We start from the raw sequence: 20592 nt of genomic DNA on the forward strand, positions 1-20592 counted from the left end.
TGGACTTGTCAGAATTCAAAAAAACACTAAAAGTGGTTCATGCTGTGTGAATACACACACAGGCACACACACGATTCCCAAATTAATTCTGCAAAAGCACAATATTAGCATTTAAAGGTTTCAGATTACACATTATTTGTACTGTATGTAGGGCACCTTTAAGGAGCTCAGGGCAGCATGTATTCCATTTACCCCCCTCAAAGACTTTGTGTGGTAAATTAGGCTGAAGGGTGTGTGAGGGAGAATGCAAAGAGAGTAAGTCAACACGGGTACAAAATGGTACTTTGATTCCCTCTTGTTAAGACTTCTGGGATGAGACAGACAGATAATATGCCATATTCAATGCCATGTGGTCAGTTTAAGGGCTGATCAGGGAGTTGATTCCAGGTCTTATCCGCCTGATGTCAGCACTTCGCTTTCCAACAGCTATCAGAATGGAGTTGCCCTCTGCCCCCAAACCCACCCCTATGTGACTAGGAGCTTTGATGGGGACAAGTCCCATTGGCACCAACGGGAACTTTTTTCTAAGGTCCTTAGTTACACTGGGAGGGCAATTTCCATTCCAATTATGACATGTCTTGGGTGGGGTGGGAGAGTGAAAATTGTTTCTTTTTTAGACTCCTCAGTTCCTGTAATTAGTTCAGGAAAAACAAAATATGTTCCAAGGCATTGTATTATTGACACAAGACTTGCGATAGCACAAGATAAGATGCACGTTCCAACTGAAGCAGGGAAGAAATCCTGCTCACAGTATTATCAGTGTCCTAGAGAGAGTGATTAGACATTCGCTGCTGAAGGATAAAGGACAAGTTGATGATACCTGAAGACTGACAACTGATTTTTACTTTATTTTTTAAATTAAAATTTTCCAGATTGCCTTATTTATAACAGGAAAGCTTGGCCATTACATGTATTTTGCCATTTTTGTAAACCAGTGAGAAATTAGGAAGCAGTTAATATGGAGGGGGCTGGAGATTATAAACACACAGGCATTATAACCAGCTTGAAATAAATTTGACAGCCCTAAAGGAAGGAGCACAATGGCATCACTTAACTCCTATCACAAGCTGACTTCTATTTTTGGAAGAAACTAAGGTCCTACTGAGATACAGCTCTGATAATACAGGCTAGACCAGCAGCTTGTAAATGGAATACTCTTTCCTTACATACTTTTGTGGCTTAAATTTTCATATGTTTTAGTAAAACCTGCCTATATTTTATAGGACTCAAAATACTAATACTAATGCCTGAGATGAAAAAGAAGGAAAGCATTGTCAAGAGCAGCCAAAGTTGGAGGGAGTTGGATTTGGGAAGCAGTAAGATACTTTTGTTCAGTATTTATAGAACATACTGTATTTTTCCGTATATAAGACGATGCTTTTTGCTAAAAAAGAATAGGCAAAAATTGGGTGTCGTCTTACACACGGATAGTGAATGCAGAGGGGGGATATGTAATTAATGGCAGCAGCAAGCAGGAGATTGGCAGCGGCAATTGGTGGGTGATTGGTGGCTGCAGTAAGGCCTGCTGACGATTGGCTGTGGCTGTGGCAATTGGGTAGGCGATTGGCGGCTGTGGTGAGGCGGGTAGATGACTGGCAGCTGCAGCAAGTGGGCAGGTGGGCTGTTGGTGGTGGAGAGCAAGCAGACAATGGTGGCCACTGCAAGGTGTGCGATCGCTGTGGCAAGCGATTGGCAGTGGCGGGCAGGCGGGTGGGCGATTGGAGGAAGTGACCCCCCCCCAGCTCCGAGGGCCTTCTGGTGGTTCCCTCACTGCGAGAAGCGAGGTTACAGGGAACCAGGCAGAGGGCCTTCTCGGTAGTGGCATCTGTCCTGTGGAACACCCTCCCATCAGATGTCAAGGAAATAAGCAACTATCTTACTTTTAAAAGACATCTGAAGGCAGCCTTGTTTAGGGAAGCTTTTAATGTTTAATGCTGTATTGTGTTTTTAATATTCGGTTAGGAGCCGCCCAGAGTGGCTGGGGAAACCCAGCCAGATGGGCAGGGTATGTATATATAAATAAATACCGTATTTTTTGCACCATAACACTCACTTTTTTCCTCCTAAAAAGTAAGGGGAAATGTCTGTGTGTGTTATGGAGGGAATGCCTACGGGTGGCATGCCTACGGATTTTCCTCCTCTAAAAACTACGTGCGTGTTATGGTCGGGTGCGTGTTATAGAGCAAAATACACGGTAAATAAATAATAGTCCAGCACTGAAACCTAGTGCAAAACATAGCAGCTTTCATGTTCCTCTGCAGAGTTATACATCTCTGCAGTATTGAGTGGAAAAAAGTTAAAATACTTTAGGAATAACATAGCAACAAAAAAGCAAGCAAAATAACCTTAAGCCTCACACTTGCTTGCCACAAAGACTACTGAAAGCGAACTTTTCTCTCTTGTGACTCATGATTTATTCTCAATGGAACAGGATTTCTGGAATGAGAAAACAGTAAGAGAAACAAGGGTGTATGGCATAGGTGAAGAAGAAGATTGCCACAGAATGGAATGGAAAACTGGAAGGAAGCAGCTAATGGAGAAAGGAAAAGCAACATGGGAAGGGAGTATCTCTGTTTTGGACTAGCTCAGTGATACAAACTTGTTAGACATACACTACTGGAAAATTTTACTGCTTCATCTTGGTAACAGTACACAGGCCCACCCCCTTCCTAAGCCAGTAACTTCAAACAATACACAGAGGGGAAATCTTAATTTTGATGGCTTTTGGATCAGGCCTCAGGAAAATGACTACATGTCTGGGCTGCTGTTTTGTGGAGGAAAATTGGAAGAGGAGATCTGAGAAGCACTTCCCCTAAAGCAAAATCACATTCATGCACTCTCTGCATGGCATGCCATCCTTAACTGATTGATCAACAATGTACGGCTAACAGGTTAATTTTGCAATGAAATACAGGAATGGAAGCAACACAATAAATGCACCTCACAGCCCAACCTAGGGAAGGTCATCTGCTTACGCACTGGGTCCTCCACAGGAGAACTTTATTGTTCAAACCTCCCAGGCCAGGTGATTGTGCCTTTGGGTTTCACTTGTACCACTTCTTGGGAGGGGACCATGAACTGATGCACGCTTATGCAAGGGAGCTACTTCCATGAAGTTCCATGCCGCTCAGATAATGTATGCACAGGATGCTTCAATGGAAGGGGAATGGGGCAAGCCCGTGAACCCCATGTGCTTTGGATGGGTAAGGGTGGGGTATGGGCTTTTTTGTTTAAATCCCCTACTGCTATTCATTGAAGTCTACTATCATAATCTTGTCTACATGCTGGCTGTGAGATATTTGTGGATTTGCCTATGCAGCTTTGCATTGTTGTCAGAAACACAGCATTAGCACACTTTATCTCAGCCCCAAGCTATATTAACTGTTGTAAATTAGGTGTGATATTGTTATGGAATACAGTTCACACCACCAGTTGCCAACTTTTTAAAAACAGGCACACTTCTGCGCCTTTAGCATGGCACATACCTGTGTGAAAGGTAACTGCAATTTATCACTCAGCTCATTCAAGAGTAATTACTTCTTATTCTTCAAGGGAAACATGTCAACAGTTCTTTATATTAGCTAAAAGTATTCTCCTGAACATTCACGTCAATAAATGTCATTCTTTATCCCAGAGTAAAATACTAAAGGCTGCAACATTGTTCAATCTGTCTGCCAAATCATTTCTAGACTCCAGTTTGAAGTGCTGATTATTACATACAAAGTCTTTAAACCATTTGGGGGCAGATTATTTGATGGACTGTCTTCTTCCACATTAACATGCTCACAAACTGTATATTTCACCAGAGGCCTTGTCCTGTGGCCCACTGCATTTAAGCTAATCCACAGTACACAGTACAATACACAACATTCTCAGCTGAATTGCCCTGTTAATGGAACTCCCTCTCCAGGAGGCCAGATTGGTCCATTCTTTAATGACTGTACCTTGCAAGCTGCAAAATCATTCTTCTGTTTTGCCAGACCTTTAGTCTGGGCTGAGTTTCTGTTCCCCTGCAAGGATGTGTTTCATTGGTTCCAATTTTAGAAGTTACTACTTTTTATTAGTTATTGTACTTTTGCATTTTATTGTTTGCTTTTAATGGATTACAAATTGCCTTAGGGGCCCATCTGAGACAAAAGGCGGGGTGCAAATATTCAGAGAAATAAATAAAATGAAATAACATAGGAGAAGAGGCTTGGAATCACGTAAGTTGCCTGTCTTGTTTGCCAGAAGAGCTGACCGCTTGATTAGAAGAGGTGTGTCTCTTTGGGTAATGTTTCATTTCTTTGGATTGCGAATCAAAGCATGGCAAATACGACAAGAAAACAAGCATCACCAGACATATTATTAATAGCAGCCACCAGTAAAATGCAATCCAATGAGTGGGAAAGGTGGCAAAAGTTGAGAGCAGAGCTGGAGAACCTCTGTCCACCCTCCACCGATACTGCAGCAATATAATTCCCATCATCCCTGACTATGCTGACTAGAGCTGATAAGAATTGAAGTCCAACAACTTCTGCAGGCTGAAACGTTCCCCAGCCCTGGCGTATGGCATCTGATGAGAAGTGCTGTTACACAGTTATCAATAGCACTGCAGTTGAGATTAGGTCCTGAAAGTCCCAATTCCTTACTGTTTCAGGTGGAGCTAGTAAAAGCACTTGTGTTTCTCCCAACGTTAAGTGAGATGCAGTAATAGTACAAGATGTCTACACCTACAGTATGATCGAAGGAAGCAGTGTCACAGCTGCAAGAAGCCAAGTACTTAGGAATGAAGAAAGTATGTAAATATTATAAAATCAGCTTTATAATAGCCATCATGGGAATGTGACTGGTCATGGTCTATTTGCGAATTTGGCTCTTTTGGCACTACACTGGCTTACACGCAATACTACTCACATAACTTTAGCACACATCATCTCTACATCCTGCTATCAAATGTTGTAAATTAGACATGATGTCAGTAGGGGCTGCATTATTTCTTTTTATTAGAGCTGTCATCATATTTTTTTTCTGGCCCCATGTCAATGCCTTTAATTTGCTAAGTGATGCTTTCCCCACCTCTTAACTCCATGCCAGCAAAAGCTTCACCAGGTACATTTCTAGGTATCATGTGGCTGCTAAAACAAAAACTACAACTGTGCCTTTAAGTGCCAGCCTTACGTGTCACAGACACTTCAGGAGAAACACGAGCAATCTATCCAGTCCTATCCAAACTGAATATTTTTATCCAATGTGGCACACTCCTGGAGTTTACAGGAAGCCAGTTCCTTCTTTGAATGTGTTTTAGTGCACTGGTTTCTTTATTAACCCTGAAGAACCTCTTTCTTCTGAGTTGTTTGTATTTTTCAACTAGCTTCTCCCTGCTGGGCAATAATTTTGCATTTGCTGAAAATCCAATACAAACATACTCCGCCCCCCCCCGACCCCACAACGGAAGAGAACAGCGCCCAAAAATGTTATAAATGAGCCACTGAGTCTTAATTCAGTTTGCTTTGGAAAGTGGCTTTTGTCTGGTTGGAGCACAATAAATTTTCAGGGCTGTGCATTTCCTGACATGTTAACTTCTAACTTGTCGGAGCAATAGCTCATAAATTAAACAGCAATGATATGAGGCAAACAGGATGATTGGAGCAACATAATATTATGACACTATTTCCTGCCTTCCCATCAATGGAAGAATAACCTTATTGCTAAAATGGGATAAACAAGCCAAACTGATGTGAAGTTTGTAATATACTTTAGTTCTGTGCAGCTGTATCGCCCCCCCCCCCCTTTAACTAGTAGATGCTACATGGGACCCTCAAGACAGATCAAGATTGTGGTGTGTGTGTGTGTGTGTGTGTGTGTGTGTGTGTGTGTGTGAAGGCTTTAACCCTTTGCCTTCACCACAGTCCCCCTGCAACCCCCATCCCATGCCTGCTACTCACAATGGGAATCAATTGGAACTTTTCTTCCATTACAAATAGGAGGTAAAGCATTCAATTCCAATCAGAACTACAAGAAGAGCAGAGAACCAAAGTGCACCATGCTATTTCGCAGTCCCACTGTGCTGGCTACTAGTTGAAGAAAAAACAGCTGTGCACAACCAAACTGCATTACTATGTCTAGTTTTGCCATAAGATAACTTGCACTGATGGAATGCCATTAATTCAATGGGACTGCAACAGCATAAATAGGGGCTGAGAATCACCATCTCTGTAATTTATATCACTGTAAGAAGATCATGCTGCATGACTTTCTCTGCACAAAAGTTACTTAATTACATCGCTGAAAGAGTGTCAAGCCAAGAGGTACATTATAGGAAAGATACTGAAAGTTAGAAGATTTGCTTGGGTTAGGACTTTGGTAAACCACGAATTCCCAAATGTTAAATTAGGACTGCAAGAATGACAGGGATGAATATGGGAGGCAATATATACAAGCAGAACAAAAATCAAAGGGGAGATAAGCTTTCCAGATGGAACAGACTGCGGGGTTCCTCTCAAATAGATAACATTATCTTGATTTGTCTCCTTGCTAAAACATTTTACTGGTGTAATGTATATTCTGCCTAAATGTGAACAATTAGAGATTCAACTAGCGATATACTTTGGCAATGCTGCCAAGCAGTTATACATGTTACTTAACATTTTAATTGTCTAAAGTCACATTTTTGCCTTACGGTACTGAGACCACACATATGGAAATAATTTGGCTAGTAGTTACCAAACCCTCTGGTTCACAGGCAGTCCTGATGCAAGGCATTCTGCCCCACTGACCTGAATAGAGAGTGATCCTGACTTTTTATATTTATTAAAATGGCTTTGTCATTCACAGTATCATATTTCAAGGCAGATTTATTTTAAATGGATTCAATTACTATGGACTAGTGTACTAAAATAAACTGTCTGAGCCAACCATGACCTAATTTACACTTTTATAATTTTCTTAAAGTCTATAATCTATAAGACATGTAACTTGAAATTTCTCGGCTTGGATTTTGCTTGTCCGATATTTACCAAATCTAGCTGAAGGAGAAGTTTCCCAAGTAACTGAAAAATATTTTCTGTCCTGTACTCATATGTGAAACTTTTTAAAATCGTTTCTGACAAGTTGTAACTTTAGTTCCCAAATATGTGCTGCATTATCTCTTGTTTTGAAGTAGGAGCCTCTGACTCCTAGAAGATATTGTTCCACACATGCTGGCCAGCCTTCCTCTTCTAAAGCTACACCTTTTTATCACTATGTCCAATCTTGAAATCTTGCACATGGCATTGCGAAGCTCAAGACTTTGCAACTGGGATTACAATAGCTTTTAATAAGTTAACTGTCTATTGATATGAAAACCCTATTACAAGTAGGTTCAACCGGAAATACAGTGATATTGAGTAGGATTGGGGAACCTACAGTGCAAATTGAATGTGAACGGTTTTTTAAAAAAACTTTCTATGACTGCATTCATGCACAGTGGGAATGTTTACATCATGGGTAGGCAAACTAAGGCCCGGGGGCCAGGGCTGGCCCAATCGCCGGACAGTCCGGGAATCAGCGTGTTTTTACATGAGTAGAATGTGTCCTTTTATTTAAAATGCATCTCTGGGTTACTTGTGGGGCACAGGAATTTGTTCATTTTTTCCCTTCAAAATATAGTCTGGCCCCCACAAGGTCTGAGGGACAGTGGACCGGCCTCCTGCTGGAAAAGTTTGCTGACCCCTGGTTTACATCTTGCCTACATCAATGGAATCTAAGCAGCCTAATGTGCACAGGATTACAGTCTATGTTCTATTTTTTCTTCCATGGTTGAATACTATGTCTTTGTTTTGTTTGTTTTCTGCATCAAGTAATAATGGGAAAGGACTAGTTTTCACGTTCTGCTTTCTTCTGCTTTTCTCAGCATTTGACTCCTTGAAAACTACCAGTACAGTGGTACCTTGGGTTACAAATGCTTCAGGTTACAAACTCCGCTAACCCAGAAGTAGTACCTCGGGTTGAGAACTTTGCCCCAGGATGAGAATGGAAATTGAATGGCGGTGGTGTGGGTGTAGCGGCAGCGGGAAGCCCCATTAGCAAAAGCATGCCTCAGGTTAAGAACGGTTTCGGGTTAAGAATGCACCTCTAGAAAGAATTATGTTCGTAACCTGAGGTACCACTGTAAATGTTTTTTAGTTTTACTTTATATTTATTTGGATTTGGTCTGGGGGTTTTTGAAAGTAAAATAACAGAAACTGAGTTTGACACTTCTGGACCCAAGCAGAAAATGAATAAGGTCAAACCAAGCAACATTAGCCTTTGTATGAAAATATGCTTCTGCTGGAAAGGAACTGGAATGGGACTCCATCCACTTTAAAGTCCTCAAATGCATATCCTTCAGTGACAAATGGTAACCTTACTTTAGAGTCCAAGTATGCCATCTTGCTCTGAAGTAATGGTGCACATAAACCAGCACAGGGGACCCAGTGTTAATGCAGGAGAACAATCTGAGACCCAATGTAGATACAGCTACCCAAAGCACTCATGCAAAGCCCCATTGAATATGCAATAAAAGTGGCTTTTAGAGGGTGAGGCAGAATGGAGAGGACTGTGGAGAAGGAGAGCCTTGCATAACATTCAGAGTTGTCAGTGCCATTCCTAGGATGGTGGAGCCATGGGTTTACAAAACCTTTGTAATAAAGCAGGGGTTGGGAATCTGGGGCCCTATATGTTGCTGGACTTCAACTCCCATAATCCATGACGATTGCCCAAGGTGGCTGGAGTTGATGGGGAAAGAAAGTCCCAACAACATGTGGAGAGTCTCATATCCCTCACCCCTTTAAAAAAACAGGGTTAAGAGGGAAGCTTCAAGATTCTGGTGCTTTGTTAAAAAAACAGAATTGCACTTAAGTTACAGTACAGTACATGTTATAACTTATTCCATAACAGTAGATAATTGAGAATGCCTTCATCATTGGGGGGTGGGGGTGGGGGTGGGGGTGGAATTTATCCATACGTCTCACAGGGAACATAATTGCAAATTTTCAGAACTTTATATTAACTGCAGTACCTGGAATTTTGAAAATATTTGACTTTTATTTCTATATCTCCTTCATTGGAGGTTTTTAAGCAGAGGTTGGCTGGCCATCTGTCATGGATGCTTTAGCTGATATTCCTGCAATGCAGGGGGTTGGACTAGATGACCCTTGGGGTCCCTTCCAACTCTACAATTCTATCATTATCTGTCTCTGATCACCTGAGTGATTATATGGCTGATAGAGCCTACAATATTTTTTGGGGGGGAGGGGATGACAGATGCCCCTAATTTGATGCCTAAATCTAAATGGAATTCTCTTGAATGTCTGTTTACTTGAGTGCCATTATACAAGCATACTGCCATTGTTAGTCCACTTTCCTGCTTTGAAGCATGCAACTTTCTTCCAAGGCCACATTCATCTGCACACACTCTTGGGTGCAGGAGAGAAGAGAAGCAGGACTGTGCTGTATAGGAAACAAACCACACTATAAAAATGAGTGGAGCTGACATCTATTTAAAAAATGCCCCTTGAGACCCATGATTTCACAGTCTTTAGAAAAACTGTTAAATTAATGAGAGCCATAAAAACAAAACTCCAAGCCTTAATACTGTTTAGAATACAAAAAAAGGGGGGGTCTTAGGTGGCAAGAAAAGCAGAGGTACATTTCACGTAACATGAAACTGGCAAAGCAATAATCCATCTCTCGTTGGAATACGAATTCCACTAATTTCCTCTGTGTGGTTCAAAGCTGTCAAATGGAGCCTAATCTTTTATTAGTTTCCCAAACAGTCACCACCCCACAGAGGAGCTAAATAAGCCTTAAGCATAGCAGCTTTGAAACTGGAACTTGCATAGCTATTCAAAAATAAAATAAATGACCCACTGCCAGGCTAAAAATTTTACAGTCATGTTTATTGCAGCTCAGTGTTAGAGGCAAGACCTGTGATTATATTTTTGACAACAGTTGTCACATTTAACCAAGACAGAGGAAAATCCCCCAAAGCACAGCCAAATAAATCACCATACCTGCTATTGGGTGAATTCCTGTAACTATGCCTGAACCTGCTCAGCTGAAAATCAGTGCAGTCTCTGCTGCTTAAATATGCATCTTTCAACAAAACAATATAGCAGAGGGGAATTTGCTGATAGCTTAATACTACTGGTTTCAATGTGATATACATCCACAAGCTCCTACTTCTGACACAATCTGGGCATATTTATATTATATACAAGCAAGAAGGGTTCCTTCAGAAAATGGGGTCTCTTCTACAAATCAGAACAAAAAGAGTCACAAACAGGCACGTGCGCACACACAAACACAAAAAAGAAGTGGATGAAGATGGGTGGGAAACGAAGTAAAGAATTTGAGGCTCTTGTCACTAAGAAAATTAAGAACAAGGATTTTAAAAAATATATATCTTTAAGTTCCCCAGAAGTAGAAAATCCAGCTGGGAGGAAGTCAGATGACAAGTGAACTAAAGATGTGCTAAATAAGTATAAAGAGATTGCAGACCAGTTGAATAAATTCTGTGTGTATAACTACACTGAAGCTGTAGGACAAAAACCCAGGAAGTCTGAGAAACAGTGTGGTGTGACAGTTGGACTGGCACCTGGAAGAGGGGGAGAACCTTGTACACCGCCATGAGCTCATTGGAAAAAAGGTCTGGATTTGGCAACCCCACATTTTAAGTGGCCTAAACCTATTAAGAAAAAGAAAAAAAAAGAAACAACCAACACCCGAGATCCAACTTTTGGCACCCATATGAGAAATCCAAGCATCCCATTGTGGGCTTCCTAGCTCTGCCCTGACTCCAACCAACTTGTTGCTTGCTTTTAGAGCTCCATAGCAGCAGGGCTTGTCTTCTTCTCCATCAGTGGTGAACCACAGCTACAGTACAGCCTGCTATAGTTGTGGAGGAAAATGAGAGAATGGATCTGTTAAAGCAACAGGCACTACATCTGAAGTAGCACCTAGTAAACCAAGCTGGTATGGATACCTACGCATCACACCCCAATAATGTGCTGCCTTGTCTGTCAAGCCAGTGTGTTTAGGTCTCTTTCATATTTACTACCCATGAGTCAGGCCTAAGGTCTTAAGCCAAAAATAACTAAATTCAGTGAAAAATGTTTTTGGGAGGCACAATGGGTAATTTAAAGTAACTGTACACATACATTTTAGATTAAATTACATGTATGTGGTTAATCTGGGTTTCCTGAGCACATCTCTCTTCTCTGCCCCCTTCTGGTGCTAAACACATATACCAAGTATGCATCATACATACCAAGCAAACACACATACCAAGCGTGTTAGGTTTTCAGATACAATTCTACAATTGTAGGGGTAGCAAAGCTGTATAGCTGAACACTGGGGTAAATAAAGACTCCAACAGTAGTTTCTGTTGGGTGTCTGTTGCTTCATTAACATAATAACAACACTGTTTTCCATGCTGAGAAGCAATTATAACAGGAATCTCTCACATTTCCTCATAGTAGTAAAAGTGCCCTTACAACACAAACCGTGGCATGTGTGTTAAAACATACCACCATACATGCAATGCTTTGGTCTGCTTTACATCTGCAACGTTTTTAAAAAAAGAAAAACAATAGGTGTTGAAACAGGAGGAACATCCTCTCTTTTACCCCATTCCCTTCTTCTGAGTATAACTTGAATAGACATGGCCAATAATTTGCTACAGTGGCCACAGTGTGATAATTTGGCTTCCAACACATTATCCAATTGGTACCTCAAGCAAATTCCTGTGAATCTGAGCATTTTTTATAAGCAGGTTTATGCTCATAGATTTGCTTTAAATTCCCTCTTATTAAATTAAGTGATCTTTCAATAGGGCATTGTTAATGAAAGCACGACATGTAAAAGGAGAGCTATTTTGGATCTTCATTATATAGCTTTTTAAAGAGCCCATCAGGATGCTTTTGAAGGTTCATGCTCAAGAGTTTCCAGCAGTATAAACTTCTCTAAAGCTTTATTGCAAATTACTTGGGCTTCAGGTTTGGGACCAACGTAGGTTTGCTACACAAAATGACTGTTATCATTTAGTGCTACAGAAAGTGGTTTATGATTGCCCATGATTCTGCCTGTCATTAGCTAGAATACATTCTTCCCTCTGCACCCATTTAACCCAATCCCTCTCATCTTCCTTACCACTGCTCAAGGTAGATTCATCAGAGGAACTTGGAAAGTATAATCATATGTTGTTACTGTTCCCAGTAATGGAAAATTGGATTTTGATATGGCTACTTGCCAATAGACCTTCTTTTCTTTAAAGCCTGTAATACCATAAACCCAGAACCCTTGGAAAGAGAAGAAAAAGATGTTTCCTGGGAAGCAAATATTTCTCTCCTCTTCAAGATTCCAAAGTGTTCCTTAGAGTGAACACTGACACACAAGCTGATAAGCAATGCTGAAAAAAGGTCAGTTCGAACACAGATTCTGCCTGAATTTTAGAAACCCTGCTACTAAGACTTCTCTCTATTTATCAAAATGCCACCCACAGTATTCTGCATGTCACACTGGAGCTGACTTGATCTAGTAGGTTTTGTTTGTTAGGTACGCTCACCATTTAAGACACGAGATGAGAGGAAACACAGGTTATTTTCCCTTTGGAAGTTTTAGATCAAATGCTCCATAAAGTTAGGGGTGCCTGACTTTTAACCTGCTCCTGTGTCCTTAACAGCAAATGCAGAAGCAGTAGTTGAACTGGTAAAGCTTTTTCTCTCCTCTTTGATATCTGCATGTCAACCTGTTGTCAAAGGCACAAGAAGGAGTAAAAAGGGGACAGTTTTGCATATAGTTCTTAAGAGCCTTTCTGGCTGGACCTACTGGAAGATTTACAAGGAAAAAAATTAAGTGTTCCATTGGCTTGCTACATTTGACCACGAGGCTCCCCTGCCCCAGAATGAATTGCAATTACTAGGATCCAAGAATTCGCATATGTCAGATTAATTTAAAGAGTGAAATAACCTATTGTACTTCCATTTTTGTTCTGCTGGTTTTTTATGTGCTTAAACTGTTTTCCAATAATTTGATATAAATAACAAATTATAAAATCAATAGTATTCAGTTTCAAATATTTAGATACGCTATGCAGGACAGTTTAAATGTTTAAAATTCCTGGGAGCCAGCATCATTCTTTACCTAACAGGTAGAAATACCTGCCTGAAAAGGGTACAGGAACTGACTCTGCACTTCATTACCTAATCTCCTGTAAGTTTCATATACCATGATCAAGCCAACCCAGATCTGTGGGAAAGGTTACAAACATAAAGGGTTCTCTTCTAAAACAACATTATTACTAGATCAGAACTAGAATTACAAACTGAATCCCAAGCACAAGCACTTAGATCACTGCATTAGAGCGACAGATGTATTACATCTTCCTTAGTTATGGAGGTTCTAGGCAGTCATAATCATCTCAGTTATGGATATCTGCAGAAATGCATGAAGTCTTAATAATGAAAGGCTTATTCTCATAATAAACAAAAGCAGAGTGCTTAAAATAGGGCTGGCTCACCCTTTTCAGCCCAAGGAACAAAGACACACAGAGGAAGAGATATATAGTGATACCTTGGGTTACACACACTTCAGGTTGGTTACATACTCTTCAAGTTACAGACTCCGCTAATCCAGAAACAGTACCTCGGGTTAAGAACTTTGCTTCAGGATGAGAACAGAAATGGCACAGCAGTGGCACGGCAGCAGTGGGAGGCCCCATTAGCTAAAGTGGTGCTTCAGGTTAAGAACAGTTTCAGGTTAAGAATGGACCTCCGGAACGAATTAAGTACGTAACCAGAGGTACCACTGTATACACAATACCCTCCCCATTCCTTTGCTGATGTGCGGAGGGAATTTTCTCCCCATCATGGTGCTGGGTTGGGCACTGCAGGGCAGAGAGAAACCTTTCCACCAAGCCCAATGCTATGATGGAAGGAAGATTGCTTTTTACACATCCATCTCAAAAAGGGCTATTATATTACTATTGTGCTGCTGGGATGGACAGAGATGAAACGCCCAGGGCTTCAATGGAGAAGAAAATCCCATCTACTCAGCCCAACTCTCATTCTTCTGCTGGCCTTATGACTGGTAAAACAGGCAACAGCAATGGTGCTGAACAAGTAGTTGATGCTCTGGTAACAGGAAGAAACCCTCTGATTTGCTCCACTCTTTCCCTGGGACAGCTTAGGAACCATCAGAACACTCAATTCTGTTTCTGTGGAATTGAACCCCTGTCTCCTATAATATAATTATTATTATTTATTATTTATACTCCGCCCATCTGGCTGGATTTCCCCAGCCACTCTGGGTGGCTTCCAACAGAATATTGAAAACATGATAAAACATCTGCCTTCAGATGTCTGTTTATTTCCTTGACATCTGATGGGAGAGCATTCCACAGGGGGGGGCACCACTACCGAGAAGGCCTCTGCCTGGTTCCCTATAACCTCACTTCTCACAGGGAGGGAACCACCAGAAGGCCCTTGGAGCTGGACCTCCTAGGCCCTAGTACAACACTACAACCATGACACCACATTGGTTCACTTTAGGAGAATATTAGGGGAAATGTCTTGTAGGTGAAAGCAGTTACAAATGGAAATAATTAGGTAGAGGGTTGGTAGGGACAACGATCTATTGAGAATGTTCTAGGTCTGCATCTCCTGCAGCAGAAAGGGGGTTACAAGGTTCCATCCAATTCTAGACATATATAATTCAATTTAAAAAGTGATGTAAAATCCTCCTTCCAGTCATATTGATGCACATTTAATAATTCAGCTTGAGTCTGATATGATTTTAAAACTACAAGGAATATTGCTTTGCTCCACATTTCAAGTAACTCATAGGAGCCACAAACTCTTGCATAAGCCATTGAGCTTTGAGCTGTTGACTATGTACTTCAGTTCTACTCTAGCTTTAATCACATACAAATCTTTTAAATGTCTCTGTATGAAGCATAAACCAAAGATTGTAATAACAAGAAAAAGAAGCTGTTATATTAATATTAGCTGCCTTTAAATTAATTTCACCTGTCATTTTCGATCGTGAGGGTAACTGCAAAGGCAAAGAACATTTTTAGGACACTGTGGCTCAGTTGAATTGAACCCATAACAAGAAGAAGGAAATAGAAGTTTGTTTACATTAAGCAAAGGGAATATTGCAAATGTAAAAGATGCCTCTCCAATTTGGTCCAGGATTGCTGGTTCTTCTTGAAGTTATGTTAATTCCTGCATTGCACAGGGTTGAACCAGATGACTCTTGGGATACCTTCCAACTCTACAATTCTATTATTCTAGCCCCCCCACCTGAGGTGTATGAATGCACTTTAGAAGATACCACAGAAGAGTAAACAAATCTGGACTAGGGCTGTTAACTCTAGATAGATAGAAATGTGATGGTTCAATATTCTGGTGGCAGTGGTTGCAGGAAATACGTCCTTACAGCTTACATGATAACTGTCCCTTTCTCTTTCTTTCTTTTTGATAAACCAGACCTGGTCTCAGTCATTCACCTTCAGATCAGACCACTTTAATGTTCACTATGTGGGGCTGCACTTGAAGACAATCTGGAAGTTTCAGATTTCAGCAACCAGAAGCTTGGACAGGAGCCAGTCAATCAGTTCATATTACACAGATCTTGTACCAGCTTAACTGATCTTGTTTCCAGGCTTAATGCAAGGAGCTGGTTTTGACCTCTGAAACCCCAAATGGCCTGGGGCCAGTATTTCTCAAGAATCCCTACAATCTCCCCTACATTTCTGAGACATTTAGTTCAGCAGCCAAGAACTGGTACCCTCTCCCATGAGAGGTTTGTACCACACTTTTAAATGGGGGGTGAAGAATGCATAATTTCAGCAGTCTTTTTGCAGATTATCATTCTATTCTGCTGTACTGGGGCAGATGGGGCTCGTCAACCTGGGAAGGTAGCTTACCTAGGAGAACAAAAACTCTGATCCTAAGCCTCCGCTGCCTTGTGGGGTATATTTAAGAGAAGGAGAGGCTAAAAAATAAACCCTACACAAACTTGGAGTGCAGTCTCTAAGATAGGGCCTCGTACACCTCCTACCAGCAACTCCTGCAGCCAAGCCCAGGACCTCCATACACACTGCTGAGGCCTGAAGAGGTCACTGCAGGGCTGTTAATGCCCACTCCATTCTCTCTCAAGACGGACAGATGCCAACAACAAACTGCTACTGCCTTTTTACTTTTTAGGCTGCAGTCTTATTCACTCTGACCTGGAAACTCAATGGGAATTAATTTTGAACTGACTTATACAGGATAGCATGTTTTAGAGGTCACCATGGGATTTACTGATATTTGTGTTGTTATTTTGCTTTCCCCCTTTGTCTCAAAGGGGCTGCATTTTGATCTCTTTGGTGATTCCAACTGGAAGACACAATTATAGCAAATGGGAACTCACTGAATTATCATTATTGCATCTATTAGTCTACTTAAAATGTATCCAACTGACTTAACAAGATAAAGCAGATAAAATCTTTCCTTAGGTACTTTTACATTCATTTACACCTCTCTACATTTTTATCATCTACTTCTAGTTTAACACTTCAGTATTGGGGAATCTGCCATTTGAACAAACTCTCTGAGTGCTTTCAATATTTAAAACAGCACCATTTGGCTATTTTCTGTTATCCAGAAGCTGATTTTCCAAGCACAGTAGCTATTATCAAGTCCAGATCTCAAGATTCTGAGCCAACATTGAATTATTGCCTTGGTAGACAAAAACTAATTTTGATGTATAGATGTGTGTGTGTGTATTGCAGTTGTTTTCTATAAAGACCTCTGCATTCTCATGTTCATTACTACAAAGTTTTTGCTATCATTTACAGTCTTATGGGTGGTCTACTATTTCCACTAATGTTAATGCTAGAAGACCAAAGCAGGGTTAAATTAGGCAAGCACCATTAACTGCAAGACAGCTGCATGTGTACGCACGAGTAAGTTCTCTCTCATCTACCTGTAACTCAACTGTATATCTATCTCTTTTGTCTTCTGGTAATCATACAAAGGCCAAGAGAAAGAGAAAAAACCCCAAAAGCAGAGAATCTCCCCCCTGCTTCTATAGGTGAATTAATTCCAGACCATGGATTGCTTAATGTTTAACCAATAACAAAGTAAACTATTTCCATCTGAAATGCCAGATATTCATGTGGAACAGTCTTCCCCCTGAAATTTTGTTATATTATTAAAACTACTCCTTCACCTCGAAAACAGACAGGGTTTCTGGCAAGCAACATAAACCAAAAAAATGGAATCTATATGTGTAATCTAGCTCACAAAACAGTACAAAACTGAAGAACACATGTGGAGAGGTGGTAGAATAGGGATTTTTTTTTTACAACTTTATCCTATGTACGCTTACTTAGAAGCAAACTCCATTAATGTCATTACAACTGTGTAAGTGAACTTCATGGTTTTATTAGCCAACCTACTTTAATGCATGTTATTAAATCAATCAGGAACAATTCATGTTTATCAGATGGCTGAATTCAGCACATATTTTTTAGATGGGAATTGCCAGCAGAGGTCACCATTGCTTTAAATGGCCATGATAAACAGTGACATTTTCAAAAACTGTAATGGATGGTCTGGGAGAGCTCCATCAGCCTGGCCTGGACTGACATTATGTGACAGAACTGAATTTTGTACTACTGTATTTCCATGCATGCTACACTTTATGGTGTTTAAGCAAAAATGCAACAGTTTCATTTTCAACAGTTGAAACACAACCACAATACAAGCAGAATTAAATTGTTTAGTACAAATAATAAATACACCTCTTCTTTAAACTGATGCTTAGAAAACAAACTACAGCGATCTGTACGTGAGTCTTGAAACAGACTTCCCCCCCTTTGAAATACATGCAAGTGACACAGAATTTTAATGTGTACATAAGCAAAACAAATCTGCATCAACAAGTGGGATCTATCTCACCAACACAACTTCAGACTTCATAATATACCAGCTGAAATTATCTTGGTATGTTGTACTGTGTAAAGGATAAGCACTTTCCATTCAGAAACAAGTTAGTTTTCTTGAATTGAAACTTTGACACTTTGAAGCAAGTTGAACAGACACAATTTCACAACTCTTTAGCTTTCTGCCCATTTTTAAAATGAGAAAACAGAGAACAACTAAAAGAAGAAGAGCAAGGTTGCTTCTGAGCAAAGTTGTGCTTACCTAATACTAGGAGAAAGTAATGAGCAACAGAAACTTCATGACTTCCTCTCCTAGCATCTTGTGAAACAGATTTTGTCCCTTAAGGGTGAGTTCTCTGCATTTCTCAAGTTGCTGAATTATCGTTATCCCAATTCCACATACTCCTTTGAAAGTGACTGTATCACTGAACAATGTCTCCAGATGTTTCAAAGATTGTTAAGCAATGATTCAGATACTTGATGTTAAGGTCCTGATCATCTTTGGCTCAATATATGACTCATCTAACCCATTTGGCTGTTGGTCCTTATTATCTTTTTTTGTCCTGTAGGCGAATGCCTGACTCCCCCCCCCCCCCAATAATACAATTTCATGGACCATAATGACGTTTCTCATTTTATAGCAGTACAGTGCCATGGAATTATTTAATGATGGAATGTCGATCAAACAATGAGAGCATCACTGGAACCAGGTAAGAGAAAGTAAAGCTAACATGAGGAGTTCTAGACAGAATCTCTTCCTACAGCGTAACAACAAAGTTTTGATGCATGTTTTCAGTTAAGCTAAGGTACAAGGCTACGTTATGCTGTACAAGAGAAAACCCACACCTAGTTTATACAAAGGATTTACAGTAATACACTTCGATGCTCACAAATTTCCAAGCTTGTGACAATTTGGGGGGAAAACCAGCCGGACGAGCACACTATTCATATATCCATTTATTTCCTGCAGGTTTCCCACTGGACAAGGCAATGCTCAAAAGTTAAGGGGTGGAAGAAACAGATCCACAAACTGTCCCAAGGAGCTACAAAAACAAAACAACCCCCTCCCGCTCATCTGCTCGCCTCTTTCCCCTTCTGGCTGGCATTCGCTTTCAGGGGTGGGGGAAAAAGCTTAATCACAAACCATAAATCAATGAGCACCGTCAGTTTCCATCCTGTCCCAGCAGGGAGTTTGTAGCTGGAGGGGAACTCAACCCTGTACGTGTCTGGGGGCTTTAAAAAGTGTAAAAACAGCGCGAGAGAACCACAGCCTGTGCCCTGATTTACACCAGAATGCCATAGGCATTCCCCCCCCCCCCCCGTGCGACCATACGCGGAACTAGGCGAAAACGGGCTACACTCACGCCGTTTATGGATTTATTTATTTGATGAGGGACCCCTGCGCCCTCTAAGCCACGACTTTCGGACGGGGCTGCTGCTCCCCACTAATCTTCGCTCATCCCAGAGGCTGCTGGGCTTGCTTGGTCCAACCCCACGAGGGACCTTCATTTCCAGTGACAGCCCCGGGACCGCAGCCTGCGGGCTTGGGAGTTGGCTCGCGTCCCCTGCGGCCGGCCGCTCCGCGCCCGGGCAGCCCAGCAGCAACTTCTCCTCACGCGCCTGCTGCGTCTATTGGCCCAAGGCGGGCTGGCGACTCACCTCAGCGCTGCGACCGCGGGCAGGTGGAGAGAGGCCCCCCTAGGAGCTGCTGCTGCCGCTGCTGCTGCTGCTGCCGCCGCTATAGGCGCCGTCGCGCAGGCTCACGCACGGGATCCTCGAGCGCCTCGCTCCGTGGCCACTTTCCCAACGCACGCGAGCCATTCACTTCGCGCGCGCGCCGCAGCCTCATCCACGGCGCTCTCGCTCAACTCCGACCGAGCCGCCGCTGCTGTTGCGGCAACTGACTCACGAGAGACAGACTCGCCTGGGTCCTAGCGCCATAAAAAAAAAGGCGCGGGAGCTGCACAGACTCGCCGCGCGCAGCCCAAGAGACGCTGGGCGGGAAAGTCCCCTGAGGGGGCGCGGAGCGACTCCCGGGAAAGACGTCGCTCGCCCAGGCCGCCCGCGAGCTTTTTCCCGCCCTCGCGCTCGTCCGCCTTTGCTGGGCTCTCGAGAGGGACTCGCCGGCACGTGCGCGGCTCCTGTCTCCTGCGGGAGATGAATGGAAATGCAGGCGAGCGCCTCGGGAGGCCTGCTCGACTTCTGATTGGAGGAGGGCGGGCGGAGCGCCCCGCGAGGAACCGCCCACAGCTGCGCCGGGCCACTCCGCGCAAAGGAAGGCGAACGTTCCAAGCCCCCTTGAGTCATCTGTTTGGGGGCGATTATCCAGTTTCGCGCTGGAATTATCTGGAAGAATTAAATTTGGCAGCTTTTTTTTTTTTAGTTCTTCCTGGAGGTCCACTATAAAATACCTGTTCCGTAAACAATCAACAATCCCAGTTCCTGTCGCATTGAGTTTTGAAAGAGCAGTAAAGTAGATTCATAAAAAGCAAGGTTTGGATTCATGAAGAATGCAGAGTAAACCCGATTCACAGGTAGATGAAAAGAAAACAAACCCCGCTGCAGATTAACTCAATGAAAACTCCGGATTATTGGTTCACGAATGATGAATCCTCTCCCGCTCAAAGAAGATGCAACAGACCACCAAACTGCAAACAGAA

At 42.0% G+C, this 20592-nt stretch overlaps 1 protein-coding gene across 2 annotated transcripts in view; it reads right to left on the minus strand.

Moving 5' to 3' along the window:
* NGF (nerve growth factor) overlaps positions 1-20145 on the minus strand; it is a 51741-nt gene extending 31596 nt beyond the window's left edge. Inside the window, exon 1 of one of the 2 annotated variants that reach the window (XM_028734611.2) lies at positions 19592-20145. The gene's annotated coding sequence lies outside the window, so the exon portion shown is untranslated. The remainder of the gene's footprint in view (positions 1-19591) is intronic. The other variant, XM_028734612.2, reaches the window with a different exon arrangement.
* Between the last annotated feature and the right edge of the window lie 447 nt (positions 20146-20592).

Source organism: Podarcis muralis, chromosome 5 (assembly GCF_964188315.1).
Source record: "Podarcis muralis chromosome 5, rPodMur119.hap1.1, whole genome shotgun sequence".
NCBI lineage: Eukaryota > Metazoa > Chordata > Lepidosauria > Squamata > Lacertidae > Podarcis > Podarcis muralis.